This window comes from Mesoplodon bidens, assembly GCF_964165515.1.
Source record: "Mesoplodon bidens genome assembly, chromosome: 19".
NCBI classification, from domain to species: Eukaryota; Metazoa; Chordata; class Mammalia; order Artiodactyla; family Ziphiidae; genus Mesoplodon; species Mesoplodon bidens.
This window is the reverse complement of record NC_138179.1, coordinates 15229133-15249815: the sequence shown is the minus strand read 5'-3', so window position 1 is coordinate 15249815 and position 20683 is coordinate 15229133. Positions and strand designations below refer to the sequence as shown.

At 40.0% G+C, this 20683-nt stretch overlaps 1 protein-coding gene across 1 annotated transcript in view; it reads right to left on the bottom strand.

The window, feature by feature from the left end:
• TAOK1 (TAO kinase 1) overlaps nt 1-19605 on the bottom strand; it is a 160876-nt gene extending 141271 nt beyond the window's left edge. The window contains exon 1 of the mRNA XM_081219238.1: nt 18958-19605. The gene's annotated coding sequence lies outside the window, so the exon portion shown is untranslated. The remainder of the gene's footprint in view (nt 1-18957) is intronic.
• Nucleotides 19606-20683: the final 1078 nt, after the last annotated feature.

The following is a 20683-nucleotide window of genomic DNA, read 5'->3' as shown; positions in this document are numbered from 1 at the left end:
TATAGATGCAAAAATTCTCAACAAAATACTAGCCAACAGAATCCAACAACACATTAAAAGGATCATATACCATGATCAAGTGAGATTTACCCCAGGGACGCAAGGATTCTTCAATATATGCAAATCAATCAATGTCATACACCATATTAACAAACTGAAGAAGAAAAACCATATGATCATCTCAATAGATGCAGAAAAAGCTTTTGACAAAATTCAACACCCATTTATGATAAAAACTCTCCAGAAAGCGGGCATAGAGGGAAACTACCTCAACATAATAAAGGCCATATACGATAAACCCACAGCAAACATCATTCTCAATGGTGAAAAACTGAAAGCATTTCCTCTAAGAATAGGAACAAGACAAGGATGTCCACTCTCACCACTACTATTCAACATAGTTTTGGAAGTCCTAGCCATGGCAATCAGGGAAGAAAAAGAAATAAAAGGAATACAAATTGGAAAAGAAGAAGTAAAACTGTCACTGTTTGCAGATGACATGGTACTATACATAGAGAATCCTAAAGATGCCACCAGAAAACTACTAGAGCTAATCAATGAATTTGGTAAAGTTGCAGGATACAAAATCAAAGCACAGAAATCTCTTGCATTCCTATACACTAATGATGAAAAATCTGAAAGAGGAATTAAGGAAACACTCCCATTTACCAGTGCAACAAAAAGAATAAAATACCTAGGAATAAACCTACCTAGGGAGACAAAAGACCTGTATGCAGAAAACTATAAGACACTGATGAAAGAAATTAAAGATGATACCAACAGATGGAGAGATATACCATGTTCTTGGATTGGAAGAATCAATATTGTGAACATGACTATACTACCCAAAGCAATCTACAGATTCAATGCAATCCCTATCAAATTACCAATGGCATTTTTTACAGAGCTAGAACCAAAAATCTTAAAATTTGTATGGAGACATAAAAGACCCCGAATAGCCAAAGCAGTCTTGAGGGGAAAAAACGGAGCTGGAGGAATCAGACTCCCTGACTTCAGACTATACTACAAAGCTACAGTAATCAAGACAATATGGTACTGGCACAAAAACAGAAACATAGATCAATGGAACAAGACAAAAAGCCCAGAGATAAACCCACGCACCTATGGTCAACTAATCTATGACAAAAGAGGCAAGGACATACAATGGAGAAAAGACAGTCTCTTCAATAAGTGGTGCTGGGAAAACTGGAGAGCTACAAGTAAAAGAATGAAATTAGAACACTCCCTAACACCATACACAAAAATAAACTCAAAATGGATTAGAGGGCTTCCCTGGTGGCGCAGTGGTTGAAAGTCCGCCTGCCGATGCAGGGGACACGGGTTCGTGCCCCAGTCTGGGAGGATCCCACATGCCGCGGAGCGGCTGGGCCCGTGAGCTATGGCCGCTGAGCCTGTGCGTCCGGAGCCTGTGCTCTGCAACGGGAGACGCCACAACAGTGAGAGGCCCACGTACCGCAAAAAAAAATGGATTAGAGACCTAAATGTAAGACCAGACTCTATAAGACTCTTAGAGGAAAACATAGGAAGAACACTCTTTGACATAAATCACAGCAAGATCTTTTTTGATCCACCTCCTAGAGTAATGGAAATAAAAACAAAAGTAAACAAATGGGACCTAATGAAACTTAAAAGCTTTTGCACAGCAAAGGAAACCATAAACAAGACGAAAAGACAACCCTCACTATGGGAGAAAATATTTGCAAACGAATCAACAAAGGATTAATCTCCAAAATATATAAACAGCTCATGCAGCTTAATATTAAAGAGACAAACAACCCAATCCAAAAGTGGGCAGAAGACCTAAATAGACATTTCTCCAAAGAAGACATACAGATGGCCAAGAAGCACATGAAAAGCTGCTCAACATCACTAATTATTAGAGAAATGCAAATCAAAACTACAAGGTATCATCTCACACCAGTTAGAATGGGCAACATCAGAAAATCTACAAACAACAAATCCTGGAGAGGGTGTGGAGAAAAGGGAACCCACTTGCACTGTTGGTGGGAATGTAAATTGATACAGCCACTATGGAGAACAGTATGGAAGTTCCATAAAAAACTGAAAATTGAATTACCATATGATCCAGCAATCCCACTCCTGGGCATAGAGCCAGAGAAAAGCATAATTCAAAAGGACACCTGCACCCCAATGTTCATTGCAGCACTATTTACAATAGCCAGGTCATGGAAGCAACCTAAATGCCCATTGACAGATGAATGGATAAAGAAGATGTGGTACATATATACAATGGAATATTACTCAGCCATAAAGAAGAACAAAATTGGGTCATCTGTAGAGATGTGGATGGATTTAGAGACTGTCATACAGAGTGAAGTCAGAAAGAGAAAAACAAATATCGTATATTAATGCATATATGTGGAACCTAGAAAAATGGTACAGATGAACTGGTTTGCAGGGCAGAAATTGAGACACAGATGTAGAGAACAAACGTATGGACACCAAGGGGGGAAAGAGGTGGGGAGGTGGGGGGTATGATGAATTGGGTGATTGGGATTGACATGTACACACTGATGTGTATAAAACTGATGACTAATAAGGACTTGCTGTATAAAAAAATTAAAATTAAAAAAAAAGATATGGCCCCAAAGTAGTTTTTCAGCTTCATTTTACTGAATTTCTATCCCAAACCACATAAATAGCCTATAGTCACAAACTATTACTAATTACATTCTTAGACATTGATCTTTCTTGCTCTCAGGTATATAATTCCCTTTCCACTCCTACTTTTCTTCAAGACCCATATAAAATTGCACTCCCTTAGGGGTCATTCCACCTAAACATCCCTTGACTTTACTTAACTTGTCTGATGACAACTCTTTGTACCTTAGTATTCACTACACCAGTGAATCTCAATAAGAGGTGATTTTACTCCCCAGGGGACTTTTGCCAATGTCTGGAGACATTTTTAATTGTCACAAATGGGGAGAGGGAGTGCTTCTGGCATCTAATGGGTAAAGGCCAGGGATGCTTCAAAATATCTTATAATACACAGCACAAATCCACACAACAATAAATTATCCTACCTAAAATGTCAACACTGCCATGTTTGAGAAACTGTGCATTGCATTATTGTATGATGTATTTATTTGCAAGTCCATATCCCTGCTGAACTGAAAAAACAGGAGAGATTAAATCGTACTCATTTCTTTATCCCAGCACAATATCTAGCAAATAGCAGTCAAAAATGTATGATAAATAGATGTCATCACTGAACCTATTTTGATAAGCACAGTGCCTAGAATGCAGCACTCAAAAGATACATGATAGGGCTTCCCTGGTGGCGCAGTGGTTGGGAGTCCGCCTGCCGATGCGGGGGACACGGGTTCGTGCCCCGGTCTGGGAGGATCCCGCATGCCGCGGAGCGGCTAGGCCCGTGAGCCATGGCCGCTGAGCCTGTGCGTCCGGAGCCTGTGCTCCGCAAGGGGAGAGGCCACAACAGTGAGAGGCCCGCCTACCGCAAAAAAAAAAAAAAAAAAAAAAAAAAAGATACATGATAAGTACATGTGTTATTACTGAATCTTATTTTGATACTAAAGCTAAGTAGATAATGGTTAAACTGGTAGTCTTTAAATTCAAATTCCATCAATCACTATTTTGATTTCGTGTTTTCATAGTACGTACCGACAGATCACAAATTATAACCTATGTATCTCAAAGTGCTAAACTGAAATTCATTTCTATATTAAGCTTAAGCCAAATATGAGTAAACCAAATAGCTTAATGACTATGTTTCAAAAGGATTTAACAAAGAACACTTTTTCAAAAAAAATGTTTTAATCTCATATCACAATGCCACCTGAATGAGATAAAGTAGAATAATAGATACTAAAATTTGGGATACCATTTCACCTAATATTAATCCAATATAATTCATGTTAAAAAAAACAGAATGGTGGTATACCTTAATATATTAATTGTCAAAAACAATTAGACCATTTTTGTATTATTTAATAAACATTTCGTACGTCAAAAGCAGAATCATTATATTGTTAATGACTGGATTTACCACCTCAAAGATAATCATAATACGCATTTTCAATGTTTGCTTACTGTATCTATTTCACCATTCCTCCCCTAATATATTCCATGCCATCTCCAGGAAGGTTGAAAGAAAATGTGTATTTACAAGTCTCTTAAGTTAACCAGATGCCTTGTTAAATTTAGTTGTTTAGAGTAGACAGACTGTAAAATGTTAGGAGACTAAGTCTCCAACTTAAATTTTTGAGAGAATGATATATTATTAATACATCTACATTTCAAATCTGATAAGTAAAAATGGAAGTTCTTTATTTGATTCCTATTTAAAGTTCTCAAAACATTTAACTTCCAACATAGGTTCATTCTTGTTGACTGGAAAAAACAATTGCAAAAAATTCACATTTGGTCTTCCTTAAAGACACAAAATCTAATTCACTTCTGATACTGAAACTACTAAATGCAAAAAGAAAACAAAAAACAAATTTTAAAAAGCCCACCACCCTTATCATTTATTTGATTATTAAATAATAAACAACACCTATTTCACATGTATTCAACCAGAGAAAGAAAAAAATTCATTTGGTAGCAATGCATTATTTAGGATTTTGGTATAACATCATTTACTACAGGAATAAACTCTCTTGTGAAACTTATTCTTCTAATTTATCAAATTATCTAATACATATTACAAAAACAAAATTTGTGGATCAATATTTTTGTTTTCCCCTAAAACCATGCTATTCTTGAACGTAGTGGACCTCTCCAACCAGTTTACCATACATTTGTATGCATATGCATAATCAGTTCAATCAAAATGCCACACAAACAAAGAAATATCCAAATTCTATTATACTTTCTATTGCTAGCATTCAAGTTTCTCTACTACAGAACATTTCTTTCCTAAATAGAGAATTTTCCCATCTTTTCCTTAAAATCTTTTTACTCTTGATTTAAGTTTTATGGCATTATTTCATAGAACTGAACTTTCACACATAATACACAAAAATATTTTGTCAGTATCTAAACTAAAGACAAAAGGATCTTTTCATCACGGTATTTTCAAATTACTTGTACTTTTCTGGGTAATGAAAAAATTATCATCACTAACAAGCACATATGTCAAAGAAAAGAATCTGAGAGTGAGCACATTATACTGCGCCCCCAGGACTCAGAACCCTTGAACTGTAAGAAACAAAACCAAGTGAAATACTGTACTCCAATAATGTGATGTTCCCTATAAAAAACATCACAATCATCATCTACCATTTACACAGCATGAACTTACTTAAACGCAGTATATTAAATACTGTAACACATACTATACAGAGTGCAACAGTGAAGAGTAAAGTTTCCTTATCAAGTACCATTATAGGTTAATAAGTAATTTTAGTCTTTACAATCAAAGATATGGATGCTTTTGGCAAAGAGACAAGCTTTTCCAATTTTGAGTGACACTAAATTCCCAAGTGTAAAAAAGGAAAAACCTTGTTTAGTAATGCTGTTCATCAACTTTTTCTAAAACCTTTCTCAGCTTCAGTGGAAATAAACAGGAAAAAATCAATCCAAAATACAAACTAGAGACTCGTAACTACCACCATAAGTGAACTGAAAACATCAACCAAAATATAAGGATATCATTACATGTAATGCACTGAAGCACACTGAAATTTTTTTTAAAATACTTAATAGGGTTTCCCTGGTGGCGCAGTGGTTGAGAGTCTGCCTGCCGATGCAGGAGACACAGGTTCGTGCCCCGGTCTGGGAGGATCCCACATGCCGCGGAGCGGCTGGGCGCGTGAGCCATGGCCGCTGAGCCTGTGCGTCCGGAGCCTGTGCTCTGCAGCGGGAGAGGCCACAGCAGTGAGAGGCCCGCGCACCGCAAAAAATAAATAAATAAATAAATAATAAAAATAAGAATACTTAATATACTTATTTAATACATTTAAAAAGCCACATAATAAACCTTATTAAAATATATAGTGCAGGGCTTCCTTGGTGGCGCAGTGGTTGAGAGTCCGCCTGCCGATGCAGGAGACATGGGTTCATGCCCCAGTCTGGGAAGATCCCACATGCCGCGGAGCGGCTGGGCCCGTGAGCCATGGCCGCTGAGCCTGTGCATCCAGAGCTTGTGCTCCGCAACGGGAGAGGCCACAACAGTGAGAGGCCCGCGTAACGCAAAAAATAAATAAATAAATAAATAAAATACATAGTGCAGAGCTTCCCTGGTGGCGCAGTGGTTGAGAGTCCGCCTGCCAAGGCAGGGGACGTGAGTTCGTGCCCCGGTCCGGGAAGATCCCACATGCAGCGGAGTGGCTGGGCCCGTGAGCCATGGCCGCTGGGCCTGCATGTCCGGAGCCTGTGCTCCGCAACAGGAGAGGTCACAACAGTGAGAGGCCCGCGTACCACACACACACACACACACACACACAAAAACCAAAACCAAAACCAAAACAAAAAATATATAGTGCAATTAATAGTTTAAAATTAAATCTACATATGACTCAAATAAAAATAAAAGATATTTTCTTATTATGCTCCAAATAAAGTTTTCTTTTTTTAAAATAAATCCTGCAATTCATGAGAAATTGCCCTCACATACATAAGATGTGACATTAGAACATGTGATAACATGCTCCCTAATATAAAAACCTCAGAAGTTATCATCATACCCAAAACTGCTGGTATCCTGCCCAGGACCTATCAGTACCCCACAAGCTTTGAGACCTAGGAAAGGTAAATATGTGCAACATAACTAACAAATAGACTAGAGACTAGAATCAGGAGAGATTGAAAGGAGAATTGTTGAAAGAAAAGGAAAAAACAAGCATATTCATATTTCAGAAATACGCAGTTAGAAGTAAAAAGCATGAGTTCAAAAAGAAACTTCAAAAAAATTTATCTGTGTACCCAGAACACATAAAAATAAAGCTAAAAAAAGTTTCCCATTACAATGCTCACCCTTACTTACACAACACACTCTGGTATTTCCCATTATTTTTTATTTAAAAAAATTGGTGTTGTGACCCAGTAAATTGAATTGACAAGTCACTAATGGGTCACCACCTAAAGTTTGAAAAGCACTGGCTTAGAGGAACTGACAACCACAGGAAGATCCTTGCTTTCCTCTGAATATCTAGTTTGAGAAAACTATTTAGGAAGTGGAAAAAGTGAAAGACAGAATTCCTCCAGGGCAGGGACCAAACCTTATTGGCACGTAATCATCACGTAACGTTTGCTGAATTAATATATTGTGGAATATAAAGCACTTTCAAGATGAGACATACCTACAAAACATACCTAAAAAAACGGCTTAGGAGAACATGAGTACCTTGGATTCCCTCAAAGCCAGGGATGGTGAAAAGAGTTCCAGGAAGTAGAAGTATGATACCAAAAGACTTAAATAAACAAATTCAGTACCAAAGGGGAAGGAAATTTTTTTCTTTAGGACAGGTTTTACATCCAGCAAAGGAAAAAGAAAATCTCTTATAGAGCTACATAGTAGTCCATTGCAGGTACAAAAAAGTTTGTAAGCTACCCTTGGTTAGAAATTCGAACCATTTCTTTAAAAAATATACACTGAGCTCCAAATGTATAAATCCAACTTCAAGTCAAAATTATGGAATGTAATTCATTCTTAAATATTAGACTCACTATTTTCATTTGTAAACATTTATTAAGTGGCCAATGTGTGACAGCTAACAACTTATTGGGTGCTTACTATGTATCAAGCAATACGTTAAGTACTTAACAAGGGTTATCCCATTTAAACCTAGCAACCTTATAAAGTAGGCATTATTTTCATTTTATAGACAGGGAAAGTGAGGCTTAAAAATGTTACATAAAGAAGTTACACAGGGCGGCAGGAAGAGAGCCTGAAGGAGTTAGTGCACCACGGCTAGCCCGGAGGGAGTCCGGGGAAAGGGTCTGGAGCTGCTGAAGAGGCAAGAGACTTTTTTCCCTTTTGTTTCCTGGTGCGCGAGGAGAGGGCATTAAGAGGGCTGCTTGGGGAAGCGCCGGTGACAGGCACGAGCCGCGGGTAAGGCACGGACCTCGGAGACGGGCGTGGGCCGCCGCCGCCGCCGCCGCCCGCCCGCCGCGGCCCGCCGCCGCCGCCGCCGCCGCCGCCGCCGCGGGGCCTGTGTGCGAGCGCGGGTCACTGTCCGCCCCGCCTTCCGGGGGGCCTGTGCACCCCGCCACTGCTGGGGTCCCCGAGACCCGGGGACGGCTTTCCCGGGAAAGCGCACGGAGCGCCACGGGCTGCTGCAACGTCACGCCGGCCTCTGCCGCCGCAGGCCCGCCCCACACTGCGCGCCCCTCCCTCCCCTCTGCCTGAGTGAGCCAGAGCCCCCGAATCAGCGGCTCCTTTAAACCCGTCCTGTCTGAGCGAAGAACGGACGCCCTCCGGCGACCTACGCGCAGAGGCGGGGCCAGGTCCAAGGCTGAGACCCGGGAGCTGTGAGAGCAGAGGCAGGGAAATCTCTCTGTGCAGCCTCGGAGGCAGCGGATTAAAGCTCCACGGTCCATTTGATGTGCCCTGCGTCTGTGGAGTGCATGAATGGACAGCGAATCATCCCAAATTGAGGAAGTGGACTTTGAGGACAAGATTTAAGACTTTCCCCCCTTTTCCTCTTTTTACAACGAATTATTCCAAATTAAGGAGGTGGACTTAGAGAGCAAGATTTCAGACTTCTCGCCCTTTTCCTCTTTTTACAACGAATTATCCCAAATTGAGGAGGTGGACTTGGAGAGCAAGATTTTTGATTTTTCCCCCTGCTCTCTTTTTGTGAATGTGTATGTGTAATCTTCTGTGTAAGATTCTCTCTGTATAGCTTTGCTTCCACCATATGTCTCAGGGTTCTATCGGTCCGTTTTTTTTTTTTTTTTTTCAATAATTACTTTCTAATTTTAATAACGCTACTATATTTCATACTTTATTCTATTTTACTTTACCTGCTCTTTCTTTTTTTCCTACTCTCCCTTCCTCCCTCCCTCCCTCCGCTCCTCCTTTCCTTCTTTCTTTTTCTTTCCTCCCTCCCACCCTTCTTCTTTCCACTTTCTTTTTCTTTCCTTCCTCCCTCCCTCCTGTCTTTCTTCCTTTCCTTTCTCCCTCCCTCCCTCCTTTCTTTCCTTCTTTCTTTCCATCCTTCCTCCCTCCCTCCCTCCCTCCTTTCTTTCTTCCTTCCTTTCTTCCTTCCTTTCTTCCCTTCTTCCTTTCTTTCCCTCTCTCTTTCTTTCTTCTACTAATTCTTTCTTTCTACTTTTTCTCCCTGTTACTCTGAGCCGGGTGGATGAAAGGCTCTTGGTGCTGCAGCCAGGAGCCAGTGCTGTGCCTCTGAAGTGGGAGAGCCAACTTCAGGACACGGGTCCACAACAGACCTCCCAGCTCCACATAATATCAAGCAGCGAAAATCTCCCAGAGATCTCCATCCCAACACCAGCACCCAGCTTCAGTCAACGACCAGCAAGCTACAGTGCAGGTCACCCTATGCCAAGCAACTAGCAAGGCAGGAACACAACCCCACCCATTAGCAGAGAGGCTACCTAAAAACATAATAAGGCCATAGGCACCCCAAAACACACCACCAGACGTGGACCTGTCCACCAGAAAGACAAGATCGAGCCTCAACCACCAGAGCACAGGAATTAGTCCCCCCCACCAGGAAGCCTACCCAACCTACTGAAACAACCTTAGCCACTGGGGTCAGACACCAAAAACAACGGGAACTACGAATCTGCAGCCGGCAAAAAGGAGACCCCAAACACAGTAACATAAGCAAAATGAGAAGGCAGAAAAACACACAGCAGGTGAAGGAGCAAGATAAACACCTACCAGACCTAACAAATGAAGAGGTAATAGGCAGTCTACCTGAAAAAGAATTCAGAATAATGATAGTAAAGCTGATCCAAGATTCTATTTCCATGATCCATAATCTTGGAAATAGAATAGACAACATGCAAGAAACAGTTAACAAGGACCTAGAAGAACTAAAGATGAATCAAGCATCGATTAAAAACACAATAAATGAAATGAAAAATACTCTAGATGGGATCAATAGCAGAATAACTGAGGCAGAAGAACGGATAAGTGAGGTGGAAGATAAAATAGTGGAAATAACTGATGCAGAGCAAAATAAAGAAAAAAGAATGAAAAGAACAGAGGAGAGTCTCAGAGATCTCTGGGACAACATTAAACGCACCAACATTCGAATTATAGGGGTTCCAGAAGAAGAAGAGAAAAAGAAAGGGACTGAGAAAATATTTGAAGAGATTATAGTTGAAAACTTCCCTAATTTGGGAAAGGAAATAGTTAATCAAGTCCAGGAGGCACAGAGAGTCCCATACAGAATAAATCCAAGGAGAAATACACCAAGACACATATTAATCAAACTGTCAAAAATTAAACACAAAGAAATCATATTAAAAGCAGCAAGGCAAAAACAACAAATAACACACAAGGGAATCCCCATAAGGTTAACAGCTGATCTCTCAGCAGAAACCCTACAAGCCAGAAGGGAGTGGCAGGACATAATTAAAGTGATGAAGGAGAGAAACCTGCAACCTAGATTACTCTACCCAGCAAGGATCTCATTCAGATTTGATGGAGAAATTAAAACCTTTACAGACAAGCAAAAGCTGAGAGAGTTCAGCACCACCAAACCAGCTTTACAACAAATGCTAAAGGAACTTCTCTAGGCAAGAAACACAACAGAAGGAATATACCTACAATAACGAACCCAAAGCAATTAAGGAAATGGGAATAGGAACATACATATCAATAATTACCTTAAATGTAAATGGACTAAATGCTCCCACCAAAAGACACAGAGTGGCTGAATGGATACAAAAACAAGACCCATATATATGCTGTCTACAAGAGACCCACTTCAGACCTAGAGACACATACAGATTGAAAGTAAAGGGATGGAAAAAGATATTCCATGCAAATGGAAATCAAAAGAAAGCTGGAGTAGCAATTCTTATATCAGACAAAATAGACTTTAAAATAAAGACTATTAGAAGAGACAAGGAAGGACACTACATAACGATAAAGGGATCGATCCAAGAAGAAGATATAACAATTGTAAATATTTATGCACCCAACATAGGAGCACCTCAATACATAAGGCAAATACTAACAGCCATAAAAGGGGAAATCGACAGTAACACACTCATAGTAGGGGACTTTAACACCCCACTTTCACCAATGGACAGATCATCCAAAATGAAAATAAATAAGGAAACACAAGCTTTAAATGATACATTAAACGAGATGGACTTAGTTGATATTTATAGGACATTCCATCCAAAAACAACAGAATACACATTTTTCTCAAGTGCTCATGGAACATTCTCCAGGATAGATCATATCTTGGGTCACAAATCAAGCCTCGGTAATTTTAAGAAAATTGAAATTGTATCAAGTATCTTCTCCGACCACAATGCTATGAGACTAGACATCAATTACAGGAAAAGATGTGTAAAAAATACAAACACATGGAGGCTAAACAATACACTACTCAATAACGAAGTGATCACTGAAGAAATCAAAGAGGAAATTAAAAAATACCTAGAAACAAATGACAATGGAGACACGACGACCCAAAACCTATGGGACGCAGCAAAAGCAGTTCTAAGGGGGAAGTTTATAGCAATACAATCCCACCTTAAGAAACAGGAAGCATTTCGAGTAAACAACCTGACCCTGCACCTAAAGCAATTAGAGAAAGAAGAACAAAAATACCCCAAAGCTAGCAGAAGGAAAGAAATCATAAAGATCAGATCAGAAATAAATGAAAAAGAAATGAAGGAAACGATAGCAAAGATCAACCAAACTAAAAGCTGGTTCTTTGAGAAGATAAACAAAATTGACAAACCATTAGCCAGACTCATCAAGAAAAAAAGGGAGAAGACTCAAATCAATAGAATTAGAAATGAAAAAGGAGAAGTAACAACTGACACTGCAGAAATACAAAAGATTATGAGAGATTACTATAAGCAACTCTATTCCAATAAAATGGACAACCTGGAAGAAATGGACACATTCTTAGAAATGCACAACCTGCCAAGACTGACTCAGGAAGAAATAGAAAATATGAATAGACCAATCACAAGCACTGAAATTGAAACTGTGATTAAAAATCTTCCATCAAACAAAAGCCCAGGACCAGATGGCTTCACAGGTGAATTCTATCAAACATTTAGAGAAGAGCTAACACCTATCCTTCTCAAACTCTTCCAAAATATAGCAGAGGGAGGAACACTCCCAAACTCATTCTACGAGGCCGACATCACCTTGATACCAAAACCAGGCAAGGATGTCACAAAGAAAGAAAACTACAGGCCAATATCACTGATGAACATAGATGCAAAAATCCTCAACAAAATACTAGCAAACAGAATCCAACAGCACATTAAAAGGATCATACACCATGATCAAGTGGGGTTTATGCCAGGAATGCAAGGATTCTTCAATATACGCAAATCAATCAATGTAATACACCATATTAACAAGTTGAAGGAGAAAAACCATATGATCATCTCAATAGATGCAGAGAAAGCTTTCGACAAAATTCAACACCCATTTATGATAAAAACCCTGCAGAAAGTAGGTATAGAGGGATCTTTCCTCAACATAATAAAGGCCATATATGACAAACCCACAGCCAACATTGTCCTCAATGGTGAAAAACTGAAACCATTTCCACTAAGATCAGGAACAAGACAAGGCTGCCCACTCTCACCACTCTTATTCAACATAGTTTTGGAAGTTTTAGCCACAGCAATCAGAGAAGAAAAGGAAATAAAAGGAATCCAAATTGGAAAAGAAGAAGTAAAGCTGTCACTGTTTGCAGATGACATGATACTATACATAGAGAATCCTAAAGATGCTACCGAAAAACTACTAGAGCTAATCAATGAATTTGGTAAAGTAGCAGGATATAAAATTAATGTACAGAAATCTCTGGCATTCCTATACACTAATGATGAAAAATCTGAAAATGAAATCAAGAAAACACTCCCATTTACCATTGCAACAAAAAGAATAAAATATCTAGGAATAAACCTACCTAAGGAGACAAAAGACCTGTATGCAGAAAACTATAAGACACTGATGAAAGAAATTAAAGATGATACAAATAGATGGAGAGATATACCATGCTCCTGGATTGGAAGAATCAATATTGTGAAAATGACTCTACTACCGAAAGCAATCTACAGATTCAATGCAATCCCTATCAAACTACCAATGGCATTTTTCACAGAACTAGAACAAAAAATTTCAAAATTTGTTTGGAAAAACAAAAGGCCCCGAATAGCTAAAGCAATCTTGAGAACGAAAAACGGAGCTGGAGGAATCAGGCTCCCTGACTTCAGACTATACTACAAAGCTACAGTAATTAAGACAGTCTGGTACTGGCATAAAAACAGAAAGATAGATCAGTGGATCAGGATAGAAAGCCCAGAGATAAACCCACGCACATATGGCCAACTTATCTTTGATAAAGGAGGCAGGAATGTACAGTGGAGAAAGGACAGCCTCTTCAATAAGTGGTGCTGGGAAAACTGGACAGGGACATGTAAAAGTTTGAGATTAGATCATTCCCTAGCACCATACACAAAAATAAGCTCAAAATGGATTAAAGACTTAAATGTAAGGCCAGAAACTATCAAACTCTTAGAGGAAAACATAGGTAGAACACTCTATGACATAAATCACAGCAAGATCCTTTTGGACCCACCTCCTAGAGAAATGGAAATAAAAACAAAGATAAACAAATGGGACCTAATGAAACTTCAAAGCTTTTGCACAGCAAAGGAAACCATAAAGAAGACCAAAAGACAACCCTCAGAATGGGAGAAAATATTTGCAAATGAAGCAACTGACAAAGGATTAATCTCCAAAATTTATAAACAGCTCATGCAGCTCAATAGCAAAAAAACAGACAACCCAATCCAAAAATGGGCAGAAGACTTAAATAGGCATTTCTCCAAAGAAGATATACAGACTGCCAACAAACACATGAAAGAATGCTCAACATCATTAATCATTAGAGAAATGCAAATCAAAACTACAATGAGATATCATCTCACACCAGTCAGAATGGCCATCATCAAGGAATCTAGAAACAATAAATGCTGGAGAGGGTGTGGAGAAAAGGGAACACTCTTGCACTGCTGGTGGGAATGTGAATTGGTACAGCCACTATGGAGAACGGTATGGAGGTTCCTTAAAAAACTACAAATAGAACTACCATATGACCCAGCAATCCCACTACTGGGCATATACCCTGAGAAAACCATAATTCAAAAAGAGACATGTACCAAAATGTTCATTGCAGCTCTATTCACAATAGCCCGGAGCTGGAAACAACCTAAGTGTCCATCATCGGATGAATGGATAAAGAAGATGTGGCACATATATACAATGGAATATTACTCAGCCATAAAAAGAAACGAAACTGAGCTATTTGTAATGAGGTGGATAGACCTAGAGTCTGTCATACAGAGTGAAGTTAGTCAGAAAGAGAAAGACAAATACCGTATGCTAACACATATATACGGAATTTAAAAAAAAAATGTCATGAAGAACCTAGGGGCAAAACGAGAATAAAGACACAGACCTACTTGAGAATGGACTTGAGGATATGGGGAGGGGGAAGGGTAAGCTGTGACAAAGCGAAAGAGAGGCATGGACACATATACACTACCAAACGTAAGGTAGATAGATAGTGGGAAGCAGCCGCAGAGCACAGGGAGATCAGCTCGGTGCTTTGTGACCGCCTGGAGGGGTGGGATGGGGAGGGTGGGAGGGAGGGAGATGCATGAGGGAAGGGATGTGGGAACAGATGTATATGTATGACTGATTCACTTTGTTATAAAGCAGAAACTAATTAAAAAAAAAAAAAAGAAAAAAAAAAAAAAAAAAAGAAGTTACACAGATAATAAATGGTAAAATTAAGATATATTAAGTGACAGTTGTATTATTGGTGGCTGCAGATCCGAATATTTTGTTCCATTCCAGTATCTGTTGATGTTTTTCTCAGAAACTAAACTTTGCATGTCTTTCTAAATGAAGTAATTCATCTACTTCTGAATCTGCACAACACAATCATATTGAATAATTTTATCAAAAAGAAAAACCAGCCCCTTCTCAGCTTTAAAGATAAGTTAGAGGCTAATTAAATGTAGTTATGCTTTTATAACAATGTCACTGCTACTGGCATTTTTAACAGGCTATATATTAATTATGCAAAGTACCTAGTAACCTGTACTTTTATTAACTTTATCTACATGCCACGTAAATTTTTTATATTGTGAAAAACCTTTCCACCTTTTATGGGCCACTTAATTTTTTCACTAGGTAAGAAAATGCAGCCTTAAACTGTATTTCAGAACAAAAAGTCTGCTTCTAGCACAAACAGAAGAGACTGATATAGAAATAATTGTTACCAAATGTTGAAAGAACATCCCAATTGAAAGTAATTGTTTCTAGCCCCTCCACACATTTAAATTCATGTAGATTTTTTAAGAAGGTATGAAACACTTTAATGATATTAAATATCAATTTTTATCATTAAAATTAAAATATTTCCATCCAATATAATGGAATGTAGAGGTTTGTATCTTTTACACTTACATTTTTAGAATTTGAAATCTTGAAGAATATAAAAAAATAATCCAGCCATGAACAAGTACAGAAACCTAAAGGCAGACGAACATACGTTGGCACTCTGTTTAATGGAACAATCTCAATTTTATGCAAGACTTAACTACAGAATTGACACTTTTTAGAAGAGATGCATTCATATATGATCCTGAACTGAATAGCAGCCCTTAACTTATACATAGAAAAAAGCTCCTAATTTCTAAAAGGTTAAATCAGTATGAGTACAATTATTACAACAGACTACTGATAACCAAAAAGATATACAGAGGAGAAATAAAATGATTTTAATATACAGAGAAGTCAAATGAAAAGCAAAGAATTTATTAATTCAAATAACAGATTAATCTCAAATCTAATTTCAATGCCAACAGTTGGCCCCCTAGATAACTTCTGGATTTACTAAGTATTCATATCTACTAAGTACCAGCAAATTCTTAAAATAAATTACACTTTTTATGGTTAGTTAAGAGTATTCAGTCCTAGTATTCTGTAAGTAATCAGTTTCTTTCTTACTAGTGGGATGGCATCATAGCATGGGACCAAATATCATGTGTATACCTTGATGTAAATAAAACTTGTTTTATATTAACATGCTAACTGCCACATCTACAGTTCTCCCAAAATATATACTACAGAAAATACAATAATTATTTTCTATTCAGTTCACTCATACTTTTGGTCCTGTATATTGCTGTATTTCTTTAAAACCTCTGTTTAAATCTGTTTGAGAAACTATCCTTTAATTTGTAAGGAAATTTAGTTACTGTCAAGATAATCCTAGACTATACAAAGCCTTTAAACCCAACTGATTCTTAGAAATTCTTCCATCTATAAAACATGAGAATTATAACCAAATTAACAAATCAGGTATCAGAATGCCAAAAATTAAGTCACTAAGAGGGAATTCAGAGAATCAGTTGTGAAAGAACAGGAAGTGATGTACACTGCCATTTTGTAGATAACTATTTAGAAACCCAAGAGGTACCATATAATCTGGAATCAATTAACTCAGACTAACAGCTCTTAGTTTCTCTTTCTGACAGTGGCATCAGAACTCACCTGCAATAACCCACAGACAGTTTTTCCTTAATAATGAATTTATCTAATTGGTCATGAACATAGTTTTACCACCTTTAACAGAACTCCTACCATCTACTGTAAAGGGTTTCTTCATAGTTGTTCTAAAGAGTGCCTCTTAGTTCTAGTATGCTGATATATATCAAGTAGTTTACCTATATCCAGTGTACATCCTTAAGTTTTGTAGCCCTTATTGATAAATCCCCTCTGCCTTCACCTTTCGAAGACAAAAACAGTCACTTTTTACTGAGCAGTATGCTTGGGTTTATACATGCTAGTACATACGAATTATCAACAAGCCGTAACACAGGAATTAGACTTTACCTCACAATTTGCCAAAGAGGGGAAAACTACACACCACAACATGCAGCTTTGTGCCATGAAATAAAGGTTCATATGAGAAGTGCTGTTTAAGTTAAAATGAGTTCAGATAAAAATCAAAAGAGAATAAAGTAAGGAGAATTCCATTTGCTGAGGAAAAATAATAAAAACTGATTTAACATACCATTAATGTGCCTCCCTATATCAAAATCATGAAATAAGATGACAGAAACTAAATTAATGCTTAACACTACTACTACTAACATCTTTAAATACCTGTCTTAAAACAGGTTTCAAAATGCAACAAACACACCAAAAAAGCTCTGATGGACAATGTAATATGCAGATGGCATTTGGAAGTATTTAAAAACAAGTCACCCACTAAGTAAAGCTTAAACACCAAATACAACTTGCTAGTAAAATGTCAAGACATGATCTCTGTAGTTAGTTTAGTCACCTTCATCACTTTATATAAAAGTTATTTAATTATATGAATATTCATGTACGGAACATATTGAAATCACTTCATCAGTAACTCTAAATACTTAAAGAAAAAAGTATCAACTGTAGATTTCAAGACTACTCTTTGGTCACAAGAACTTGGCAACACACTTCCAGAATGTTAATTTTTTTTTAAATTTATTTCTATTCTACTAAACAAAACCAACAAGCACTACTGTAAACCAGATAAGATGATTTGTTTTAAACAAATACGACATGAAGCAAAAGAAGTGGAAAAACGACCTACTGACTACAGAATATAGATCCTATCACAATATCATTAGGCAAATTAATCTTTATTAATTTTTATTACATTAAGAAACAAGGCATTTTCAACAGGCTTGTAACCTAATCATTTTCGGAAAATTCCGATTTCAATGTATACAAAATAGTGTTAACCCTAAAAATTCACAGCTCAGGGAGAAGGAATGTCCATCAGACAGCCTGTCTGTATACAATAATCTTTAATAATTCTTCAAGAACTACAAAAGTCATAGGAAGAAAAAAAAGAGGGAAATGAGGGAGTACAAAATTATTTTATTTTAATCCTAACGAAAACCCAATATGCTCACACACAAAAAAAGTCAACCCAGTCTTTTGAAAAGAGAGAGACATCAAAACTGTTCTAACATGGCAGGGTCTCTCTTTAGAGGCCGTATCCCCCCAACAGTAAGAGACATACTTCCCAGGGACAGATCAGAGGGGAAGAGTATTAAACCAGTACCGTTATCGATTTAAAACCAAAGGAAAAGGGGTAACCTTTCTAAGGGAAGCGCCATTACTTCCCTCTCTTGCTCCCCCTCCCTTCACTGTATACACGGGCCTGTGTATGAAGAAACTGCCTTGGACTTCTTCTGCAGCACTGCAGTAGACTAAAGAATGGGGAAGGGTAGGGGGAAAGAAACGCTCCCATCACCCCTAGAGAAGAGGGGTATAGATTTCCCGAGCGAGCAGGGAGGGTGGGAATCCACCCAGTACACTACCCAGAGCAGTCTCCCTTCCCAAGAATTCACAGACACTACAAAGGAGGAGAGGGAGGAGCAGAGGAATCAGAAGGGAAAGGGACCTCGCGCCTTTAAATCGGGGTGCACATCAACCCAGTCTCCTTAGGAGGGCCACACCTTCCTCGAGACATCCTCTTCTACCACCCCTTCCGGTAACCCTCAGGAAAGAGGAATGTAATTGCTCTTGCCCCTCAAAACGGGAGGGCGCCCAGTTCACCAGCTTCTTCACCCCACCCACAGAATTACAGACCCTCCTTGTCTCCCTCCCCCACCCCACCCCCACATCCCTTCTTCCGCGCAGCGGCCAAAGTGGGCCGAATTTCCCCGCCCCCTCCATGTCTCCCAAGGCAGAGGTGCCCTTACCCTTTCGCCGACAGGTCTGGGGCGGAGTAGGCAGCCACAGCCCCCTGCAGCGCTTGGGTAGCCGCTACGCTGGAGGGCGAGGAGTGAGGAGGAGGAGGGGGCCAGGCGACAGACCGCCGCCCCCCCCCCGGAGCCCCAGCAAGCCGCCCAGCCCAAGCTCTGCGACAAGGGGCGGGGGGGGGGGCGAAGGGACGACCGGGGTCGAGGAGGCGCCCTCAGCGCTTGGACTCAGCTAAGATGGCGCGGGGAAGTGCCGGGAGCCGCCGCCGCCGCCTCGGGGGAACCGGCCCGGGCCTCGGCCGCCTCCCGTCCTCACACAGCCGAGGCCCTCTCGGTCCCCCGCCGCGGCCCCTTGGCGGGCGGGCCCACGCACAGACCTCAGCCACCACCACCCCTGGGAAGGGGGCGCTCACAAAGGGAAGAGAGGCCCCGGGCCGGCCGGCCGGCGGGGCGGGGTCCCCAGGGGCTGGAGGCCTCAGAGGTTCGCGGGTGCCTCGCGCTCTCGGCCCGCGAAGGGCGCAGGCAAGCAGGACCCCTCCTCTCTCCTTAGGCAGGCGGCGGCACCGACTCACTCTCTTTGCCACCCTCCCTCTCTCTCTCTCCGAGCCCTGAAGCCACAGAGCCCGGCCGCTGCCCAGATTCCCCCCCCTTCCCAGACACCACTCCCCTCCTCCCGACAGTCATCCCAGTATCCAATCTCGCGAGATTTCCCGCCTGACAGGCTCGACCCTGCGCGAGACAAGACTGCGTACGCGTGCACGCCCTCACGGGAGCGCGCGAGTGCTCACACTGGGCGGAGTCTCCAGAGTGGCCCAGAGTTCCATCCTCTGCCCAGCCCGGCCTCGCTCACCTGGCGGAGCCGTTCTGCCACGTGGGCGTCAGGTGTATTCATTTCACCCTGAAATCTAAGAAAGAAGAGCTAATCTGCTCTCCTTCTCCTTTGCTTTTCCCACTCCTAAAATATCCGTCCCCCCTCCCAAAACCCTGCGAATGAGAAGCTTGCCCTGACATGTTGAATAGCCTCCTTCTTACACACCTTACTTCAACCCCTCCGTGGAATTCAGAGGTAAGCTGGTCAGCGTAATCAGTATATAACTGAGTTTTTCAGATTCTAAACGTTTATAATAATTTTTGGAACGGTAACAAGAGTTGGAAATACAGAGCTAAACCATCCTATAGTTAGCGATGGTAGGAAAGGGACAAATTCTTGAAAAGTTTTTGTGGATTGAGTAGGTTGAGTAACAAGAACAGTAAACTAAAGAGTTCTAAGGGAAGAGGTAGTGCTTCTCATTTTTTTAAATGAAAAACATTTTTTTAGGGGAAAACCCCTTCAGTGGGCCACAAAGAGAAATTTTTTTCAAGAACCAAAAGGTATGCCTAAGGTGCAGTCATAAAAATCTTGGTTCTTCAATCAGTAAAACAACTGAGATGAATACATCTGTTGTGTGGGACTTGTGAGTGAAAATGTACACCAGAACAGTTGTTGGAAGTTACAATAAACTAGGAAAGTACATTGGCTGTGAGAAAAAACAAGCTCTCTGCTTCAGCCGAATGTACATGTAATTTGTTCTAAATGTTCCCTCTCCTAGTAAGGGTCCTTGCTTTGCAAGTCAGTCAGTCATTACTCTTTTCACCTATATCGTCAACCATTCTCAAATGGCAACTTCCCCTCAGCATTAAAAACAACAACAACAACAAAACAAAATAAAATTTAAAAAAAACAAGC